Source organism: Oryctolagus cuniculus, chromosome Y (genome assembly GCF_051225735.1).
Source record: "Oryctolagus cuniculus isolate XC-2025 breed Fujian yellow rabbit chromosome Y, ASM5122573v1, whole genome shotgun sequence".
NCBI lineage: Eukaryota > Metazoa > Chordata > Mammalia > Lagomorpha > Leporidae > Oryctolagus > Oryctolagus cuniculus.
In genome coordinates this window covers 10,167,421-10,189,882 of record NC_142889.1, presented here as the reverse complement: position 1 = coordinate 10,189,882, position 22,462 = coordinate 10,167,421, and the positions used below count along the sequence as shown (strand labels likewise).

The 22,462-nt window shown below is 40.8% G+C and overlaps 1 non-coding gene and 1 pseudogene across 1 annotated transcript; one reads left to right on the top strand and one right to left on the bottom strand.

Annotated features, from left to right (window-relative positions):
* Window positions 1-13,145: 13,145 nt before the first annotated feature.
* LOC149119214 (U6atac minor spliceosomal RNA) lies at window positions 13,146-13,271 on the bottom strand. Its single transcript, XR_016228793.1, has one exon. It is a non-coding gene; the product is annotated as a U6atac minor spliceosomal RNA (small nuclear RNA).
* A 3,557-nt stretch (window positions 13,272-16,828) lies between these two features.
* Window positions 16,829-18,494, top strand: LOC149119213 (la-related protein 4B pseudogene; annotated as a pseudogene).
* Window positions 18,495-22,462: the final 3,968 nt, after the last annotated feature.

Below are 22,462 nucleotides of genomic sequence, written 5' to 3'. Positions count from 1 at the left end.
TTTGGGAGGATTCCCTCTTTTTCAATTGTTCTGAATAGTGTTATAATAAATGGGATTAGTTCACTTTAAATGTCTCGTAGAATTCAGCAGTGAATCCATCTGGTCCTGTGCTTTTCTTTGTTGGGAGGGCCTTTATTACTGTTTCAATTATGGGTCTATTTAGATTTTCTATGACTTCATGATTCAGTTTAGGTAGATTGCATGTGTCCAGGAATCTATCGATTTCTGATAGATTTTCCTGTTTGCTGGCATACAAGTCCTATAGTAATTTCTGATGATTCTTTTTATTTCTGTGGTGTCTATAGTTAAATTTCCTTTTTCATCTCTGATTTTATTGATTTGGGATATTTCTCTTCTTTTTTTAGTTAGTTTGGCCAATGGGGTGTCAATTTTATTTATTTTTTCAAAAAACCAGCTTCTCGCTTGGTTGATTTTTTGTAATTTTTTTTTTTGGATTCAATCCTGCTAATTTCTTCTCTGATTTTAATTATTTTTCTTCTCCTACTAGATTTGGGTCTGGTTGCTGCAGTTTTTCTAGGTCCTTGTGATGCGCTGAAAGCTCATTTATTTGGTACCTTTCCAATTTCTTGATATAGGCACATATTGCTATAAACTTGCCTCTCAGCACTGCTTTTGCTGTATCCCATAAGTTATGATTTGTTGTGTTGTTATCCTCATTCACTTCCAGAAAGTTTTTGATTTCTCTTTTGATTTCTTGAATGACCCAGTGCTCATTCAGGAGCATGTTGTTCAGTCTCCATGTGTTTGCATCCTTTCTAGGGTTTCCTGAGTTGCTAATTTCCAGCTTCATTCTGCTGTGGTCTGAGAACCTGCATGATATGATTCTAATTCTTTTAAATTTGCTGAGACTTGCTTTAGGGCCTAGTATGTGATCAACCATAGAGAAGGTTCCATGCACAGCTGAGAAGAATGTGAAGTCTTTAGATGTAGGATTGAAAGTTCTGTAGATATCTGTTAGATCCATTTGGGCAATAGTGTCAATTAAATCTGCTGTTTCCTTGTTGAACTTCTGTCCAGATGATCTGTCTATTTCTGACAGGGGAGTATTGACAGCCCCCAGTACTATTGTATTGGAATCCAAATCTCCCTTTAAGTCCCTTAACATATCTTTTTAATAGACCGTTGCCCTGTAATTAGGTGCATATACTTTGATAATCATTATATCTTCCTATTGAATTAAACCCTTAATCATTATATAGTGTCCCTCTTTGTCTCTCTTAACAGTTTTTGTATTAAAGTTTATTTTGTCTGATATTAATGTGGCTACACCTGCTTTTTTTGGTTTCTGTTGGCATGGAATATCTTTTTCCAACATTTCACTTTCAGTCAGCATGCATGTTTGTTAGAGAGATGTGCTTCTTGTAGGCAACAAAGAGTTGGGTTGTGTTCCTTGAGCCAATTAGCCAATTGGTGTCTTTTAACTGAAGAATTAAGACCATTAATGTTTAATGTGACTATTGATACATAGTGACTTTGCCCTGCCATTTTCCTGGAGATATTTTCTAGTATATGCTTTGAGCTTCCCATGCTCTTTCACTGGTAGGTGTTCTTCCTTTCCCTTCTTTCATATTGATGTCCATGTTTCTGTGTTCCTGAGTGTAGCACATCTTTAAGTATCTTTTGCAGGGCCGGACGAGTGGCGGCAAAGTCTTTCAATTTCTGTTTGCTATGAAGGTCTTTATTTCACCTTCATTCACAAATGAGAGCTTAGCAGGATATAATATTCTGGGCTGGCAATTTTTCTCTCTTAGCACCTGTGCTATGTCTTGCCATTCCCTCCTAGCCTGTAGTGTTTCTGATGAGAAGTCAGCTGTGAGTCTAATTGGAGATCCTCTGAGAGTAATCTGATGTTTCTCTCTTGCACATTTTAGGATCTTTTCTTTATGTTTCACTGTGGTGAGTTTGATTACAACGTGTCATGGTGAGGATCTCTTTTGGTCATGTTTACTAGGGGTTCTATGAGCTTCCTGTACTAGGATGTCTCTGTGCTTCACCAAACCCATAAAGTTCTCTGCTAGTATCTCACTAAAAAGGCCTTCTAATCCTTTCTCTCTCTCCATGCCTTCAGGAACTCCTAGAATCCGAATGTTGGGTTTTTAATAGTATTCTGTAGATTCCCAACAATATTTTTTAGATTTCTAATTTCCTCTTCTTTTCTTGGGTTTGACTGTATGTTTTCCTGTGCTCTGTCTTCTAAGTCTGATATTCTCTCTTCTGCTTCAGCCATTCTGTTTTTTAGACTTTCTAATGTGTTTGTCATTTGATCTATTGACCTCTTCATTTCTTTTTGATTTCTCTTCACTATCACATTTTCCTGTTCTGCTAGTTTCCGCATTTCATTTTGTTTCTTCCTTAAAATTTCATTTTCATGAGAGAGATTTTCAATCCTGTCCAATAAGGATTTCTGTAGTTCAAGGATTTGCTTTTGAAAACTTCTAAATGTTCTTATCATAATTTTTTTAACTTTTATTTAATGAATATAAATTTCCAAAGTACAGAATATTGATTACAATGACTTCCCCGCCATAATGTCCCTCCAACCCGCAACCCTCCCCTTTCCCACTCCCTCTCCCCTTCATTCATGTCAAGATTCATTTTTGATTCTCTTTATATACAGAAGATCAGTTTAGCATACATTAAGTAAAGATTTCAACAGTTTGCTCCCACACAGAAACATAAAGTGAAAAATACTGTTTGAGTACTAGTTATAGCATTAAATCTCTATGTACAGCACACTAAGGACAAAGATACTACATGAGGAGTAAGTGCACAGTGACTCCTGTTGTTGACTTAACATATTGACACTCTTGTTTATGGCATCAGTAATCACCCTAGGCTCTTGTCATGAGCTGCCAAGGGTAACTGAGCACCAAAGGGGAAACTTGTTGAAGTGAAATGGACACTGTGAGAAACAGTGACTTGATCAGCTCTTGTCCTGACAGTTGGTGTACAATGTAATACTTTATCCATTTAGTATTTTTTTTTGTTCTAGTACCATTGGTTGAACTCTGTAATTAACACACAATTATTCTTAGGTGTTTAAATTTTAACTGAAAAGTGATCCCTGTTAGGAATTTGGAAAACATTATGTTGAGTGTAATAAGCCAATCCCAAAGGGACAAATACCACTTGTTCTCCTTGACAGGTGACAACTAACTGAGCACCAAAAAGGAAACCTTTTAAAGTGAAATGAATATTATGAGAAATGGTGACTTGATCAGCCCTCACCCTGACTGTTGATGAGCAGCTTAATATGTTATCCCTCTTAGTATTTTTTTTGTTTGTTCTACTTAATACTTTTGGTTGAATACTGTAATCAATACACAGTTATTCTTAAGTGCTGAAACTTAACTGAAAAGTGATCGCTGTTAAATATAAGAGTGGGAATAAGAGAGGGAAGAGATGTGCAATTCGGGACATGCTCAAGCTGACTTATCATAAATTTTTTGAAATCTGTATCTTGCATTTCTTCTATCTCATCATCTTCATAATCTTGGCTTGAGGTGTTTTGTTTATTTGGAGGTGTCATAATATCATCTTTGATCTTGTTCCCTCAATTTCTGTGTTTGTTGTTTGGCATAGTTGATTCTTCTTCCCTCACTGTGAGTTTTTTGTTTGTTTGTTTTATACTATGTCCGTGTTAAGTGGACTGCCTGCTGTTGGAGGAGCCTTGGAGGTTTGAGATGGGTGTGGCCTGAGAGCTCTGTTTGGTTCTTCTGGGTTACGGGTGTGCAAAGTTGACACTCTCAGGTTATGCGTGGTAAATCTCTTTATTTATTTATTTATTTATTTATTTATTTATTTATTTATTTATTTATTTATTTATTTATTCAGGAGGTAAGTAATAACCCACGGCTGAGCAGAATTGATGGTATTTAGCTTCCGATCTCTGGCTTCTACCCAAAGAGTCTGTGCCAACTCAGTTTCTCCTGCGGAGTCCCACTGGGTTGCCAAGGCTACTGAATTGTAGCCTTAGCTCTCCCCTGTTGTTATGTAAATCCAGAGTGGGGCCTGCTCTTTGATTCTTGCTCACCTTTGCAAGGTTGGAGGAGAGAGCACTTGTCTGTACCAGTACCCACCCACCTTTTTTTTTTTTCCCTTCTCTCCTGTAGTTAGTCTGGTGAACTTTCCCGCTTCAAAGCCCGCTTCCCTCTAAATTCTGTTTGCCATTTCCCTGCCAATGTCTCCTTTACTGAGCTCCCCTCCCCTTCCAGCGCTGATGTGTGAACTTGGAGCCCTGGGCGTCCCTCCTCTCCCCGCTGGTGTCTGTGTCACATCCACTCCCCTTCCCGCACTGGTGCACAGACCCTGTGGATCCCGTGGCTCTGCTTCCGCATGGTGGGTGACCTTCCTCTCCCAGTAGGTCCTCTGAGTCACAGCCACTAGATCCAGAAGAGTTTCCTCTGCAATTTTTTCCTGATCCTTTTTCTGAGGCTACCGTAACTCCACTTTTATCAAACTAAATTTTCTCGGACTATTGGTGCACACCCTCACTATTCTTTATCTTGGCTCTGCCTCCCCCCAAATCAATATATTTTCAAGATGTAGAAAATGATGAATAAAAGAAAAAAAACACTTCTATTCCAAGGAAGCACAACAGAAGAAATATTTTTTTTATTCAGAAATGGGGTTTGGCTTGTGTGATCCTCAAGCTCTGATGCTTTCCCTGGCACAAATACATGTCTTCTACTGAGAGCATCATCCCAGGACTTCTTCAGGGAGTGATCCATCCCACCTGTCAGTGAAAGTGGTAAGTGAGGATAGAATTAGCTCCTGCTGCAGGGGCAAGGGTCATGCTTATTCTTCCTGCTGTGTCATTGTTGGTGCATGAGGAGTTGGGGTTCAGGTGTGCACATTTTATGAGGGAATGCACAGGCCCCAGGATTTAGCCCTGGCTGTGAACAAATGGTCTCTATGTTCATAAAAAGGCACACCTGCTTACACCTAGTGTAAGATGCCAGGGGTGACCAAATTATGTTTCCCTCAAACACAGCCAGGAGGGAGGTGATCCAGGCTTCACTCACACTGAGCATTGTTTCTGTGCTCTGTCATCATTGTCTTTAGTGAGAGAAGATGATATCTATTATTCCTATTAAAAAATCAACATAGCAGCTCATCAAAATGGAATCAGAAATGTTATTGTGGAAATGGGCAAATATAAGAGATTGTACAAAATTAGTAAGTATTAACTGCATTTCTGAGAAAGCATAACATGTTAATAACATGAGATGTGTATTTGACTTTTTTCACATCAACAGTTCTTTTTTTGTTTTAAAGATTTGTTTTGTTTATTTCAAACACAAAGTTAGAGAGGTACAGACAGAGAGATCCTCCACCCACTGGTTCACTCCCCAAATGCCACAATGGCCTGAGCTGGACCAATCTGAAGCCACAAGTCAGGGGTTTCTTCCAGGTACCCCATGTGTGTGCAGGGGCCAAGTGCTTCAGACATTTCCCACTGCTTTCCCAGGCACATTAGTGAAGAATTGGATGGAAAGTGAGCACCCAAGACTCAAACTGGCATCCATATAGGATGTAGGAAACATCACTTTTTAAATGTACTGTTATTATGGTACTGACAAAACAAAATATAGCTGATGAATTTTGTCATTTAAGCATTTCTAAGTGTATGTTGAGTAGTGTTGAGTATAAGCACATTGCAGTGTTTATTGAGTAATGTTGAGTATAAGCACATTGCTGTGTGACCAATATTCAGAACTGTTTTTCCTTATGAGACTGAAACTCTACCCAATGAATGAAAATTTCCTATAATTCCACCATCCCTAACTCCCAGTTACTGCCATTCTACTTGCCATTTCCCAGGCTACAGAGTCTTTAGGAAGTACAATGGCTTTTCAGGGTCACATAACTGAGCATTTAGAGGGAACCATGTTGGAACTCAGTTCTGTCTCTGCAAAGCTGGGTCCTGATTGTACCCAGCACTCCCTGAGGTTTTTGGATTCAGCTATGTGATTATGGATATGGCATGAGGCAGAAGGAGGATGAGACTTTGGAGAGGTCTTTTCTGCTGAGGAATCCTATGAAAGTGGATCCCAAGGAATGAAATCAATTTCTTGATGAAAGTCAATAATAGAACCTGGAACTCATTGTGTCAAGCTTTCTTTGCTGAAGACCCACTGGAGAAAGCCATCTGTTCTGGTCTTTTGTCCTGACTTTCCAGGTACCCAGATTCAATAAATCCTGCAGATATTGGCTCAGCTCTCACTGTTGATATCTCAGACATTTGGGCAGGAAGGACCCCATGGTGACATGGGTTGTCCCAAAGAAGGAAACTCTAGGCAATGTCACCATGCTGATCCCAGTTGGGCATTGCAACACTACTTCCCCTTTTGTGGGTATTTTTCTGGGAGCCTCATGTAGGCTGTCCTGTCTCATATAGGAACAATTTATTGGAGAGTTAAAATATGGGTCAGCCTGTTAGGTCTATACTCTAGATCATGGCAGACAAAATGGGAAGAAGAATGATGTGATGGTGTTCATCTTTTATGTGAATCGTAAGCTAGAGAAATGTTCAGAAAGAAATATGTGCATGACCTTGCTAACAGAAAATTACATGGAACAGAAGCAGTATTGATAGCCAAATGGGGTTATGATACCACCAGACCTACCTTTAGGACCATTGCACAGGGTCTGGCACTGTGGCACAGCGGGTTAACGCCCTGGCCTGAAGTGCTGGCATCCCATATGAATGCTGGTTTGAGTCTTGGCTGCTCAATTTCTCATCCAGGTCTCTGCTATAGCCTGGGAAAGAAGTAGAATATGGCCAAAGCCCTTGGGCCCCTGCACCCATGTGGGAGACCTGGAGGAACTCCTGGCTCATGGCTTTGGATTGGTGCTGCTCTGGCCATTGGGGACAACTGGGGAGTGAACCATCATATGGAAGATCTCTCTCTCTCTCTCTCTCTCTCTCTCTCTCTCTCTCTCTCTCTCCCTCTCTCTGTAACTCTGTCTTTCAAATAAATAAATCTTTAAAAAAGAACCATTGCATGAAGTTGAAACTGTACTTAACAGGGTCATATACTTTTGCCTGAGTGAAGAGCAATTGCACCAGACTGACAATGAAGCCCAATGCTGAATCACTTTGAGTGCAGATGCAAAGAGATCTTCATAACCATGGCCTGGAAATGGCCAATAAGATCCCCTGCTGCTGTTATATAAAAAAACAAAAAATGGAACACACAATTGTGTTGGTGAAGATACAAAGATTTTTAGCCACATGTGCATTGTTTGTGGTAATGTAAAATGGCACAACCTCCACAGGAAATACTCTCTCTTAATTAAATTAAAAATAGAATTTTATATGCTCTGATACTCTCACTTCTGAGTACACATCTAAAAGTATTGAAAGTTCAATATAAGCAAAGTATTAATATTATTCACTACAGCATAATTCACTGTAGCCAATATTTCTAGTGTGCCCTGTACTCAGTGAAAATTTATGCAGGCACAGAAGAAAAGGAAATCCTGTGACATGGATGAACCTTGAATATATTTTACTAAATGAAATTAGCCACAATATCAGTCCCCAATGGAATAATACTGCAAGATTCCAATCAGAGGAAATAAATAAACTAGTCAGAGGGACTAAATGTACTATTATTGTGGTATTGACAAAACAAAATACAGCTGATAAATTTTATCATTAAAGCATTTCTAAGAGTATGGTAGTATTGAGTATAATAAGCACATTGCTGTGTTTGTTGAGTAATGTTGACTATAAGCACATTGCTGTGTGACCAACATTCAGAACTATTTTCCTTATGAGACTGAAACTCTACCCAATGAATGAAAATTTCCTATAATTCTACCATCCCTAACTCCAAGTAATTGTCATTCTACTTGCCATTGCCCAGGCTAGAGTCTTTAGGAGGTACAGTGATTTTTCAGGGTCTCATAACTGAATAAGTAGAGGAATCATGTTGGAACTCAGTTCTGTCTCTGCAAAGCTGGGCCCTGATTGTACCCAGGCACTCCCTGGGGTTTTGGGATTGGGCTATGTGGCATACATGTGTGTGATTATGGACATGGCATGAGGCAGAAGGAGGATGAAACTTTGGAGAGGTCTTTTCTGCTGAGGAATCTCATGAAAGTGGATTCCAAGATATGAAATCAATTTTTTGATGAAAGTCTACAATAAAAGCTGGAACTCAGGGTATCCAAGCTTTCTTTGTTGAAGACCCACTGGAGAAAGCCACCTGTTCTGGTCTTTTGTCCTGACTTTCCAGGGGCTCAGACTCAAAAAGTCCTGCAGATATTGGCTCAGCTCTCACAATTGATACCTTGGACATTTGAGCAGGAAGGATCCTATGGTAATATGGCTTGTCCCAAAGAAGAAAGCTCTAGGTGAGGTCAACACTCTGATCCCACTTGGGCATTGCAAAACTACTTCTCCTTTAGTGTCTGTTTTTTTTGGGGGCCCCATGTAGGGTGGTCTGTACCATATAGGAACAATTTATCGGAAGAGTTAAAATCTGGGTCATCCTGTTAGGTCTACACTCCAGATCATAATAGGCAGAATGGGAAGAGGAATGTTGTGATGGCACTCATTTTTATGTGAATCCTTAGCTAGAGAAATGTTCAGACAGAAATCAGTGCTTGACCATGCTAACAGAAAGCTACCTGGAACAGAAACAATATTGATAGCCAGATGGGGTTATGATACCACCAGACCTGCCTTTAGAAGTTGAAAATGTACTGCCGGTGCCATGGCTCAATAGGCTAATACTCCACCTTGCAGCGCCAGCACACCGGGTTCTAGTCCTGGTTGGGGCACCGGATTCTGTCCTGGTTGCCCCTCTTCCAGGCCAGCTCTCTGCTATCACATGGGAGTGCAGTGGAGGATGGCCCAAGTGCTTGGTCTCTGCACCCTCATGGGAGACCTGGCTCCTGGCTTCAGATCAGCGCAGTGGACTGGCCACAGCACTGTCCACTCTGCCTGTCAAAAATAAAAAAAAATGTACTAAACAGAGTCATGTGCTTCTCCCTGGGTGAGGGGCAATTGCACCAGACTGACAATGAAGCCCAATACTGAAAATCATTTTGAGTGTAGATGCAAAGGGATCTTCAAGGCATGGCCTGGAATGGCCAATAAGATCTCTTGCTCTTGTTCTTTAAGAAAAAGGAACACCCAATTGTGTTGGTGAAGATACAAAGATTTTCAGCCACATGTGCACTATTGGTGGTAATATAAAATGATACAGCCACCACAGAAAACAGTGTTTCTTAATTAAATTAAAATTTTGAATTTTAAGTGATCTGATACTCTCACCTCTGAGTATATATATAAAACTATTGAAAGTTCAATATAAGCAAAGTGTTAATATTATTCACTACAGCATAATTCACTGTAGCCAAGATTTCTAATGTGACCTATACTCACAGTGAAAAGTTATGCAAGCAGAAAAGAAAAGGAAATCCTGTGACATGGATGAAACTTGAAGATATTTTACTCAGTGAAAATAGCCACAACTATCAGTCCCCAAAGGAATAATACTGCAGGATTCCAATCAGAGGAAGTAAATAAACTAGTCAGAGGGACTGGCACAGTGGGGCAGTGGGTTTAAACTCCTGCCTGCAGGACCAGCATCCCATATGGGTGCTGGTTCTAGTCCTGGCTTCTCCACTTCTCATCCAGATATCTGCTATGGCCTTGGAAAGCAGGAGAAGATGCTCCAAGTCCTTGGGCCCCTGCACCTGAGTGGGAAGCCTGGAAGAAACTCCTGGCCCCTGGCTTCAGATTGGATCAGCTCTGGCTATTGTGATCTTTCAGGGAGTGAACCAGAGGCTGGAAGACCTCTCTCTCTCTCGCTCTCGCTCTCCCTCTCTCTGTAACTCTGTCTTTCAAATAAATAAAATAAAGCTTTAAAATAAATGAAATAGAAACAGAATGTAGAAGAGTAGTTATGGATGGTAGGAATGGTATGCTATTCAGTAGAAATGGAATTTTTAGATGAAAAAACCCTAGAGATCTGGTGTGTGTGTGTAGACATATGTATATGTCACTTACCTAAGAATGACAACTGCCCTTGTGAGATACAGTACTCAAGCCCTCTTCTACCTGACCCTGGATAAGAAAAGGCTCCCTCTGTTGGTCATATGTCACTCTTCAGGTGCTTGAGGTAGGGCTGGTGGCAGGGTATTCCCAAAAGAGTGGAGGGATTCATGACTGGTGTTACCTAGGAATATTGAAAAGACTGCACTGATGTCTCCTTTCTCTCTCCAGTTTGGTCTTCTTAGTTATCACACTCTCTTTGGGTTGAGAACAGGAAGACACACAAGTCTCTGCTGAGTTTATGATAATGCAACTGCAGTTGGGGCCTATGAATTCATCCTCCTTTGTAAGAAAATGGGCAGCTTCTCATCTTGGCCTGAGACTGCAAAATGCATCCAATAAATATAGTTCTAGCTTTATTTTTAGGACCCTTGTCCAAGTATAGCAGGCCAGAGGGTGATCAATAATATCTTTCCAACATTTCCATTAACATTTCTTTCTCCATGAAGAATTTTCCTACAGGAAAAAAACATGAAAGACTGTGACTTTTCTCTTCTATATCATGGAGTTGCTGAGGAAATAGTTTCCTTATTAACCATTGGAGTGATCAAAGTGAATTTAAGTGAGTGGTGAACACAGGAGATAGAGCTGAGTGAAGGCAGAAGTTCACAATGCAGTGGGAAGACAGACACTCCTACAGTGAGCTTAATCAGTGGTAGAGGTCCTGGGAGAGGTTGAGCAGCATTGAGTGAGGGGTAAAATAGAAGGTTGGATAGAAGGGCAAGATGGAGTTATTCATTTGTGTTCACCAATTTAAACTTAAAAACTTATGGAATATATTGGACTTTTGGATAAATCCTTTTTTTCTCTTTCAACATTTCATTTATTTTATTTGCAGTTTGTATTCAATGCAAATCAATTCTGTAACATGAGGAATTACTATGAATCAAAGCATAAGGAGACAAACACATATGCAATCCAAAATAGAGGAACAGCATTTAGATATGAAGTAGAAAGTCACGTTCATTCACCCACACAGTAGACTCAGACCTAGTCAACCTGGTTGTTCCCAGGCAGGTTTGTAAAGGTGATAAAATGTGACTGTGGAGAATGGGAATTCTGCCAAAGCACGCTTAGTGAAGACATTTTCTTCCTAGTACACAGAGTGTGACCTCAGGTACTGTTTAAGGATAGTTTATGAGCTATTAACAAGAAGAGCATTGAGCCCTTGTGAGAATGTAGGCTTCACAAGAACATGCAGCTGCTTTGTCAGAGATGCTTGTTAGGGTTTGCAACCATGACTGAGAACAACAACCAAAACCATGCTGGGAAAAGAAAGTTTTATTAGGGTGAAGAACTGCAAGGAGTATCCTCAGAGAGAGAGAGAGAGAGGAGATCTGGGCTCAGGTGTAGGGCTGGGTTTTGATAGGGAACTTGTACCAAGGGAGGAGGCAGATAGGTGGGAGATGGGTTGGAGCAGCCAAACAAAGGGATGTGGGATGTGGGCTGGAGCAGCGGGAGAAGATACCTGATACCAGGAAGCACAGGATGTCTACATGATTTACAACCAGGGGCAGTTGTGGGAACAGTGAGGCACAGAAAGTCTCTCAGGCCTGATTTGTGGGAATGATGAGGCTCTCCAGAAGCACAGCACCTCTGTGTTTATGCTTTCCTGATGCCATAAAAGAGTCCTGGAGATGCCTCAGATCAGTGTGGATTCAGGACTCTCACAATCTTCGTCTAATATATCTTGCTAAATGTGTTTCAGAGAAACCTTAGTTCTGTGAACACGTGCATGTGCTCTACAATAGGCTGTTATAATCTTTATCAGTAAAGAAAGCACACCGGGTTAGTCTGCACACTTTTTAGAGGAAGAGACCCTATGTCCTGTTTTTTTTTTTTTTTTTTTTTTTTTTTTTTGCATTTGGACACCCCAACATGTGACCTTGGTTATCCAGACTACTGTGACCAAATTAGGTATTTGAACATCTAAGCATCAGCATGTGAGCATGCAAACTAAAGATTTCAGGGATGGTCTGTTTTGAAAAGATTTCTGTGTATCAAGGTAGTTGTAAAAGATTTGCTGCAGAATAAAGTCAACTATTAGGCTTAAAGTTCCCTGTCACTGGTTCACTCCCCAAATATCTGCAATGGTCAAGACTGTGCCAATTCTTAAGGTGGGGCCAAGAACTCTACATAGGTTTCTCAAATGGGTGGCAGGAACCCAGTTAGTTGAATCATCACCATTGCTTTCCAGGGTATGCAGTAATAGGAAACTAGAGTTTGGTTCTGGATGAAGATATCAAACTTATGCACTGTAGTGTAGGATTTAGGCATCTAACTACTAGACCTGCCTGATTCTCTTATCCATAGTTTTAAAATACATATAATATATGAAGAGTAATTTTATTTTCTTCTAGTTGTGGATTTAAGATTTTTAAAAGAATTATTTATTTATTTGATAGTCAGAGTTACACAGAGAAAGGGAATGAGAGAGAGCAAGAGATCTCTTTCCACTGTTTCACTCCTCAGATGGCCACAATGTTCTGTCTGGAACCAGGAGTCAGGGGTTTCTTTCAGATCCCTCACATGGGTACAGGGGCCCAAGCACATGGGCCATCCTCTACTGTATTTCCAGGCATATTAGCAGGGAGATGAACTGGAATTGGAGCAGATAGGCTGTGAAACAGAACCCATAAGGGATGTTGGTATCACAAGCAGTTTCTTTTTCTTTCTTGTTTTTTTTTTTTTACAAATAAAATATTTTTATATGTTTATCAAAGACTCTAAGAAATGATATAAAAAGGTTAACAGAGTTGATGTCAAGACACAAATTGGTTTGAAAAGCTATAGATGGATGATTCGCTTTGTTTTACTCAACCACCCCTTGGTTACTGTAGATGACATCTCTGGTACACTCCCAACTGAGGCTGATGTGTCCTGGTCAGAGAATAACAGTTCCCTTCTATTAGTTGTCACTATCTTTCTTTTTTTCTTTTTTTTTCTTTATCTATGGACTAGGAATTGCAGAGCCGGTGCATGGCTCTTCCTCAGAAATGGGTTCTTCCTTAATGTGTTTCTTTTTATCCTTTTTCTTCTTCTCCTTCACAGGAAAAAACAGTGGTTAGATGCCACGAAGTCGGTGGCAATGCCTTAACCGTATGTGTGCTGTAAGGCCCGAGGGCCTCTTCCATCCTTGTCAAGGGGAGTGCTAGCCTTCTCTGCTTTCATACAACACCAGGCAGTTTCTTTACTCCCTATGGCCCCTGGCTGCAGATTTAAAAGGCACGTAGCAATAAAAAATAGTGTTACATGACAATTTTTGAATGACTGTTGAGATGACATTAAATTGGAAATCTTCTGTTTCCCATTTAGCAGAGAGACTAGATTAAGAGACAAGGAAATGAGACTGACACTATGGCATAGGAAGCTAATCCTTCTCCTATAGTACTAGCATCTCATATGGGCACTGGTTGGTGTCCTGGCTGCTCCACTTCTGATCCAGCTCCCTGATAATGGCCTGTAAAAGCAGTGGAATATGGCTCAGGTGCGTGGGCCCCTGCACTCACATGGGAGACCCAGAGGAGATCCTGGCTCCTGGCTTGGGGTTGGCCCAGCTCTGGCCATTGTGGCCATTTGGGGAATGGACCAGATGGAGGGAGAGCTCCTGCTGTGTCTCCTCTCTGTCTAAACCTCTGCCTCTCAAATAAATAAATAATAATAGTAACAGATACAAGGAAAATAATAACTGATGATTGGAAACCCCAGAGAAGAGAGAAGGGAGTCTTTGCCACAGAAGAAATCAGGATAGGATCATCATATTGCAGCAATTCAGGAATCTGAGCCTGTCTGGAACTGCTTCTTATTTGTGGCAGTGAACACAGTAGTGAGATGGAGTTGAAAGAGCTGCACCTGCTGTATCCCAGGTGTTGTGTTTAGACTGTTCAATCTGAATAATGCTGGTCACTGTTTCATCATCATCTCCACCTTAACACAAACAGACATAAGCCCCATTTATTATTTGCTATATAAGGAACACCATATACTTTAGCTCTTTGCCTCTTCCAATGTTCAGTCATTTTGTGGAGGAACCTAAGGTTCATATCAGAACCAATAGTTAACTCATGGTCATAGTTGATATGTCAGAATTCATTCATGTTTAGCTGCCTCATAATGAGTTAGGAGATGCAATTGAAACCAATAAGGAAGTAGTTTTGTATTCGTAAGTTCAAAAATTTATAATCATATATAACTTCCCACTTTACTCAGACATCTACAGGTTATTTCACAGCATAGCTGTGAAACTCCCATATATTGAAATCAATGCTTAGATTATGTACATATTCCAGTGATTGTGTGGGAAAAACACATGGAAGGCCAGTACAGGGAAGTATTTGAGGGTAATCCCAACCATGGTTTAAATTTTCTATCCATAGAGCCACCTGCTTGGTACAGTTATGACCTTCTCTCCTAGACATCGGTACAGATGGCCTTGGCTGAGCAAGGATGTCCATATTTTAGGAGTTAGTCATATTCAAGGATATGACTATGGATGTCACCAAAGAAGTTCAGGCCCTGCTTGAGTCATCTGAGGGAAAGCTGTACAGGATGTGATTCTGAAGAACATCTGCTTTATGAGCAGTAAGACATATGGATTCTAGTTCAAGGAAGAGTTTTTAGGGAGAAAAATGTAGCATTCACTTATCTAACATTTTAACCCTCAGGTATTCACCCAAGGGAAGTGAAAATACATATTATAAGACATTTTCCCAAATCTGCCAGTAGGCAAGGAGATAAGACCAGATAGCCCTGGATTATATAAAGCAAAAGGTCACAAATGAGATTAAAATAAAATCAGAGAGATGTTTTTTGGATGCAGAATAAGATTGCAAATTGCAAAACAGATTCAGTTTAAAGTGAACCTTGGTTCTTCTGAGGTGAAGCAGGACTGAGGCTTTTAAAATAAGGAAAGGGAGGGGATGTCCAGCTTTGCATTCTTTGAATACATATAGGATAGGATGCATATAGGATAGGATGCATATAGGATAGGATGCATATAGGATAGAATGCACTGGTTTGAATTGATGCAGGAACTAGCATGTGATTCAATAGGTGAAGCTGCTCTTCTGACATTGACATCTGATACAGGAGTGCATGTTTGAGTCCTGGAAACTCCTCTTCCAATCTAGAGTCTTGCTAGTCTGTGGAGAAGGCAGTGGATAATGGTCCAAGTACTTGGTTCCATGCCAATCATATGGAAGACCTGGATGAAGCTCCTGGCTCCTGTCTTTCATCTAATTCGGTCCTGATTGTGGTGGGCATTGTGTAGTAAGCCAACAGGTGAATGATTTCTGCTGCTTGCCTTTCTCAGTCTCTCTGATTTTCAAATAAAAACTAAATTAAAAATTAAGGAATGGTCATTTGACATAGTGGTTGGACCACTGCTTGAGATGCCTGCATCCTATGTCAGAGAGCCTGGGAAAAGTCCCAGATCTGCTTCTGATTCCAGCTTCATGTTGGTGTGCATTCTGTGAGACAGTGATGAGGGTTAAAGGAGTTGAGTCCATGCCACCTTTTTTATAGACCCAGATTGTGTTTCAGGTTGCTAGTTTGGGCTTGGTCCTGCCCCAGCTGTGGCATAAAGTTGGGGAGTGAGCCAACAGATTTGAGTTACACCCACATCTCTGCTTTTCAAGTACAAAAATAAAATAATTATTTTTAAAGAGCAACAGGATTTTCAAAATCTTTAAAATAGAAAGATCAAGCTGTTTCCAAATCATCACAAACATACTCACAACAAGAAATGCATTGTGAGTATTATTCTATTTTGTGTGCATTCTCCACACAGGCATGCAGATGCTTAGAAGGGGACAAGTTTTACAACTTTGACCTAATACGAATTGGGGAAGGTTTAGCCTTTATAGTATTTGATCCTGTCCCTGCTTTACTAACATGATATGGATATTATCATCTTACAATTTGGTCATTTTAAGAGTAGTTAATTTTGAAATTATTTCAAACTTACTGAAATACCATGAGTGAGTCTCATTCATTGAGAATGCCCAGTTGTTACCCTTTTAGCACTTTGTCCCTGACACAAGATGTTTCTGCTAACTATAGGGTGGTCCCCTGATAAACAGCATATGAACCCCAATTTAGAAAACAAACATTAATTCAACATTATTGCCCAATCCACAGAACTATCACATCTTTTTCCAACCGTGTTAAAACATCTTTTTTTTTTTTTTTCCCATTGTGATTCAATGTTATTGTTCTGGAATTCTCCTTGACACTTTCCTAATACGTAAACCCTTAATAGATATCAAAAGCAGAGATGACCTCAAGCTGGGTCTGTCCAGTGTTCCTTTCTGAGAACATGTAAGCCCTGTATTCTCATCAGAAGTAGCCTGGTCCGATGCTGGGCTCTGCTCAGTCTCCCATCTGCTCTATGATGGATGCTATCAACTTGGTATTTAGTGAATTTCTGCCAGATTGATTCACACACAACCTTTTAAGCATTTATTTAGGTGTGTTCTCATGCGAAGGGAAGGGGTGTTGGGGATCCGGGGTCTTGAGGTTGAGGCATTTGTGGGCCCAAAAGGGGAAGAATCCGCTTCTGCCGCTGCACCCAGTCTGTGCTTGCCCTTCCTCCCTGCGTCCAGCCCAGCCCTGCAGCACCGCCTCTTCCTACAGTTTCCCTCCTTGGCTCTCCCTGCATGTTGCATGGTCACCGGGCACTGGGGCTGTGGTAATGAGCCCACCAGAGGCTGGTTGGGTGGGGCTGGTGGTGCTGGCAGCATCCTGAAGTTTATATTAAACTTCTCCCAGTGGAACCCATGACTTCTGATCAGGACGCTAAAGTTGTGGCTGAACTGCAGGCACAGCGAGGCCAAGAGAGCAAGGACAGCTCTCATCTGATGAATGGTCCTATATCTCAAACCACTTCTCAAACAAGTTCCGTCCCAGCTTTGAGTCAGGTACAAACAGCTAAGGTTTCAGAGCCACAGCCTAATGCAAAAGTATGGGGGACTCTTGTTACATATGGAAGCAAGCAGTGCAGGTGTTGCTTTGAGTTCTGCAAGGGAGGAGACAGCCAGCCATGGTGCAGACTGCAGCCCACAGGGATTGGATGTCAATGGTGATGGTGACAAAAGTCATGAGAATGCAGCATTACCAGATTTATGTGAGTCATAACATACATGAACGCTTTGGCTCTGGATCATGCAGAATACGAATCTCTACCTGAAAATAGTGAAACAGGAGAAAATGAATCTCAACCAGAAAGCCAAGAAGACCCTGGAGAAGTACTTAAAAATAGGAATTCTGTTTATCTAGGGAGAATCTTGCTAGTGCCATGTATCTTATATCACAGATGGACAGTGATCAGTATGTTCTAATTACAATGGTAGCTAACCTTGACCATATCAAGAAACTCAGTACTAGTGTGGATTTGATTGTTGAAGTGCTAAGATCTTTACCTTTAGTCCAGGTGGATGAGAAGGGAGAAAAAGTAAGGCCAAATCAAAATTGTTGCATAGTAATGTTGCGAAAAATATCTGAATCTACCCCTGCATAGCTATTTCAGTCCACCCTTGGTAACTCTATTTCCAAATACTGGATTTATACATGGGTTTACATCTCCAACCTTCAAGCCTGCAGCCTATCATCTGACTTCACTCAGACAGTATCATCCCAGAAGAAGGAAAAATTGCTTTGGCCATAAGAAGAAAAGGGAGGAGAAGTTTACAAGCATCCAAACTCAGTCTCTAACACAACCAAAGCCTCCATCACAAACTTTGAACTGTTGCTGTCCAACTTACCCCCATTACCTGGATCTGCAGGCAATTTGAAGACAGAACTTGTTTGAAAACAGGCTATCTAGCTTGATAATAGGATTATCAAAAGAAAGAAGCCTCAATGCAGATGCAAGTAGGAACACAATTCCTGTAGTGGTCCCCAGAGAGCCCTCCCTGCTGTCTGTATCAGCAACATGTGAATGATTTCCCTCCCCAGCCCATTTACCTGAGGACCCCATGGTGGTAGAAAAGCAGAGGGAAATGCACAGCGTGGACAGACTCCCTCTGTCCTTACTATAACTGCATGTAAATTGGTGCAGGTAAATGGAGCTGCCACAGAATTGTGAAAGCCCAATTACATGGAGATTTGCCTGAGAGTGAATAAAGAGCTGCCTCTGTCCCCACTGCAACCCCACAAAGAACAAAAGTCAAACCCCAACAGTTGTAGGAAGGAGGAAAAGAAGCTCGCTGTGCCCATGGAGAAATAGAGGGAGCCCCCTGCCCTCAAGTCTACTCCCAGAGTCCCCAAAGACCAGGGGAGGCAGCCTGGGCACCAGCCCTCACCCCCAGCTATTGGAAAATGCCTTCACAGAGGACAGAACACTCCCCCAAGTCTCCTCAGTGAAAATCCTATGTCTGGGAGCAGGTACATAGAGCTGTATTAGCCACAAGCAAAACACTCTTCCCACTCAGTATGAGAATGAGTCGCTGGTTAGGGGGTTGCAATAAGCCCCATGGAATGCCTGCAAGTTATTTTTTCATCAGTGAGTTGGATTCTCCCCCTCTAGAAACAAAAATCTCTTTTTCAGGATTTAATTAGTATAAACCTTATTTTTGGTTGGTGCTTAACTGGAGGTGATGCATAAGTCTGATTTTTTCAGGATTTAATTAGTATAAACCTTATTTTTGGTTGGTGCTTAACTGGAGGTGATGCTTAAGTCTGATTTTTTCAGGGTAGGAAATGCATTTATCTGAACAGATTGTTTTTTTTTTTTTTTTTTAAATTAAGCCTCCATGTAGTTCTGAATGCAAGCTATATATAGTGAATTTTTCTAAATTAAGGGAACTATGAAACTTTATTTTTTAATAACATTGATCTACAAATGCATATCTCAGATGCCCAGCAGATGGAGGAGGGCTGGCAAGGGTGGCCTTGGCCTTGAGGTGGAAAGGGGTTGGAAGTGTTAGGTCCCCGACAGACTGGCATGGGAGCTGTGCTTCCATCTCAACTGTTAAAAAGTGATTCTAGCATTTAAAATTGCATATAAATGTACATAGAGGCCTTTTTGGATCCAGTGGGGAGAAAGAACCTGCAGAGTGCACCTTAGAGAAACCTGAAAGCTTTGAGTCTTGACATCCTGCCAGCAAGTAGCCAGCTTCTCCCCTCAATTGCAAGTGGCTATTACCTAAAATCAGTTCAAACCACATGAATAGAACCTAAATGAAAAGATACTTTTTTGGACACTAACATGTTACCAGGATGTCGTACCATGAAGTGGTTTTCATCCCTGTGGGCTGGCTGCTCGGGCTCTTGGCCTAGGGCACCTGCTCTATGCACATTCTGTCCATGTTCCCCTGCCATCAGACACTCTCTCTGAAGAGTCCTCATCTTAACTCCATGAGGATGTCTTCCTGAACCTCTGCATCAGCACATGGATTTAAAAGTTATGTAATGCAATTTGGGACATGCTCAATTGGACTTGCCCCAAATGGTGGAGTAAGAAATGTGCCAGGGGATTCCAATACAATCCCATCAAGGTAGCATGTACCAATGCCATCTCACTAGTCCAAGTGATCAATTTCAGTACATAACTGATCATAATGATAGGACTAAGAGTCAAAGGGATCACATAAACAAGTCTAGTGTCTGCTAATACTAACTGATAGAATAAAGAAGGAAGAGAACGATCCAACATGGGAAGCAGGATACATAGCAGCACTCTGGCGCCAGAATCAGACCGTAAGGCATTCAGATCTGGCTTAAGAGCCCATGAGAGTATTTTAGGTATGGAGAGCCAAGACACTCTGGCAAAAAAAAAAAATGACCTAAGCGCAAGATCTCTGTGAGTGAGATCCCAGTGGAAAGAATGGGCCATCAAAGAAGGAAGTATGTTTCTCTGAAGGGAAGAGAGAACTTCCACTTTGACTATGACCTTGTCTAAATAAGATCAGAGTCAGCAAACTCAAAAGGCTTCCAAAGCCTTGGCAACTCATGACTAGAGCCTAGGGAGATTTCTGACGCCATAAACAAGAGTGTCAATTTGTTAAGTCAACAACAGGAGTCACTGTGCACTTACTCCTCATGTAGGATCTCTGTCTTAATGTGTTGTACATTGTGTATTAATGCTATAACTAGTACTCAAACAGTATTTTTCACTTTGTGTTTCAGTGTGGGTGCAAACTGTTGAAATCTTTACTTAATATATGCTAAATTGATCTTCTGCGTATAAAGATAATTGAAAATGGAAAAAAAAAAGATATGTAATGCTGAGAGAATGTTGTTTCTGGTTTTATTCCCCTCTTTGGTTGGTGGAGGACATAAATTGTTGCTCTTTGAACGTCCAAGATGAGGGTCTCATTGATTTACTTCTTCAAATGTTGTGCTTCTGAACAAGGATGCACTAAAGTTATCAAGTTTATAATAAATTTAAATATAAATTATTTTGTTTTAAAATGCCTAACTTCTTTCTTTCTTTCTTTCTTTCTTTCTTTCTTTCTTTCTTTCTTTCTTTCTTTCTTTCTTTCTTTCTTTCTTTCTTTCTTTGACAGTTATACAGTGAGAGAGAGAACAGAGAGAAAGGTCTTCCTTCCATTTGTTCACCCCCCACAAATGGCCTCACAGCCAGAGCTATGCCGATCCAAAACCAGAAGCCAGGTGCCTCCCCCTGGTCTCCCATGTGGGTGCAGGGGCCCAAGCACCTGGGCCATCCTCCACTGCCTTCCTGGGCCACAGAAGAGAGCTGGACTGGAAGAGGAGCAACCAGGACTAGAACCCGGCACCCATATGGGATGCTGGCACCATAGGTGGAGGATTAACCAAATGAGCCACGGTGCTGGCTCCCAAAATTTTTCTTTAAATATTCTAAGCAGCAGACATTAAAATATTTCCTGCTACATGTAACCATATGGTTTATTCCATGAAACCTTATTCAACAAGACTGAGGTTTTTTTTTTTTAATTATTGCCATCCAATATTTAAAGACTTGAATTGTATTTAAACTTGAAAATGACTTTGCCTTAACTTTTGTATAAGACAGTTTAGAGTTCATGGAGACTCACCCTGGGTTGGCATGCGTGGATCAGTAACTCAGTTGCTGTGTGGATATTTTGTCGCTAGCTTTACTGAGTAAGCATACCATAGCACACGGACTGGCAGTGATTTTTGTAATATACCTTAAGGATCTTAAGCAGTTGACCTTTTTTCAGATTGCTGAAAAATCCTGTAAGTGCAAATAGTTGATACTGTATTAAATATGTGCACTTTGGGAGTGTGCTTTGCTTGTACAGTTGTAAATAATCAGAACATATTAAAATTGGTTCCCTACAGAGAAAATCTGATAAATTATTGATACATTATAAATGTTGATGTTGAGCTGAATGTAGATATACTTAATGCTGTGGTTTGAATATTATTTTAATTTGCTGAGTTTTTTTTCCCCCTCTCATACTGGTGTGTTGAACTGATTTTGCCTCTTTGCTGCAAAATGGAATTGGAAAGTTTTATTAAAAGCCGTGAGATGATTTTATACTCTCTTTCAAAATATGGAAATGTATATTAGTCATATTTAATGTGAAAGAGTTCTGAAGTACAAAGTAGTAAGCAGAAACTGGTAGGATCATTAAGTCAAAATGGAAAATGATCTACTAATTCAAATCATATGTTACCAAGGGTGATTTACCGTACCAGAGGAAAACCTGCCTTGTGTCTCTCACTGTTTCTTTCAGAGAAGTAGTCATTATTCAAAGATGTAGAAATATACATATTGCTAATAAGTTTCAAATGCCTGATGAAGGAATGGGAGAATTAATTTACTGGTAGCTGTCAGATCGCTGGACCAAAAACTCAGAAATAATTGACCTCTTCAAACCAAACCAAGAGATGCTGTAAACACTCAAAGGGCAAGCTCTGAGATCTGGGGCCCTTTGTGTCACTTCTTTGGAGGAGATGCCAGGATGTGCTCAGCCATCCCCGTACCCACACACCAGTGGGTCTGTAACAGTAAGTCCTTTCTCAAATGTGTGAGGTATGCAGCATGATGTGTGTGATTAGAGCCAACTGTGGTTGGTTGTTTGCAAGCTAAAAGGCTAGAGCTCAAGAGCAGCATGCAGAAGAGCAGTGGGCATGTGGAGTGGGGTCATCACAGAGAAGGGGCTGTCCTGGTGGGTTCTGCTGCCATCTGGATGAGGTCAATACATTGTAATTACCACTTAGCCAGTGGTCTGTTGCATTTTTATAGTAAAGGTGATTTGCCAAAAAGCTTTTTTAAAAAGATTTATTTATTTGAATGTCAGAGTAACACAGAGAGAGGAGAGGCAGAGAGAGAGAGAGAGAGGTCTTCCATCTGATGGTTCACTCCCCATTTGGCTGTAACAGCTGGAGCTGTGCCGATCCAAAGCCAAGAGCCAGGAGCTT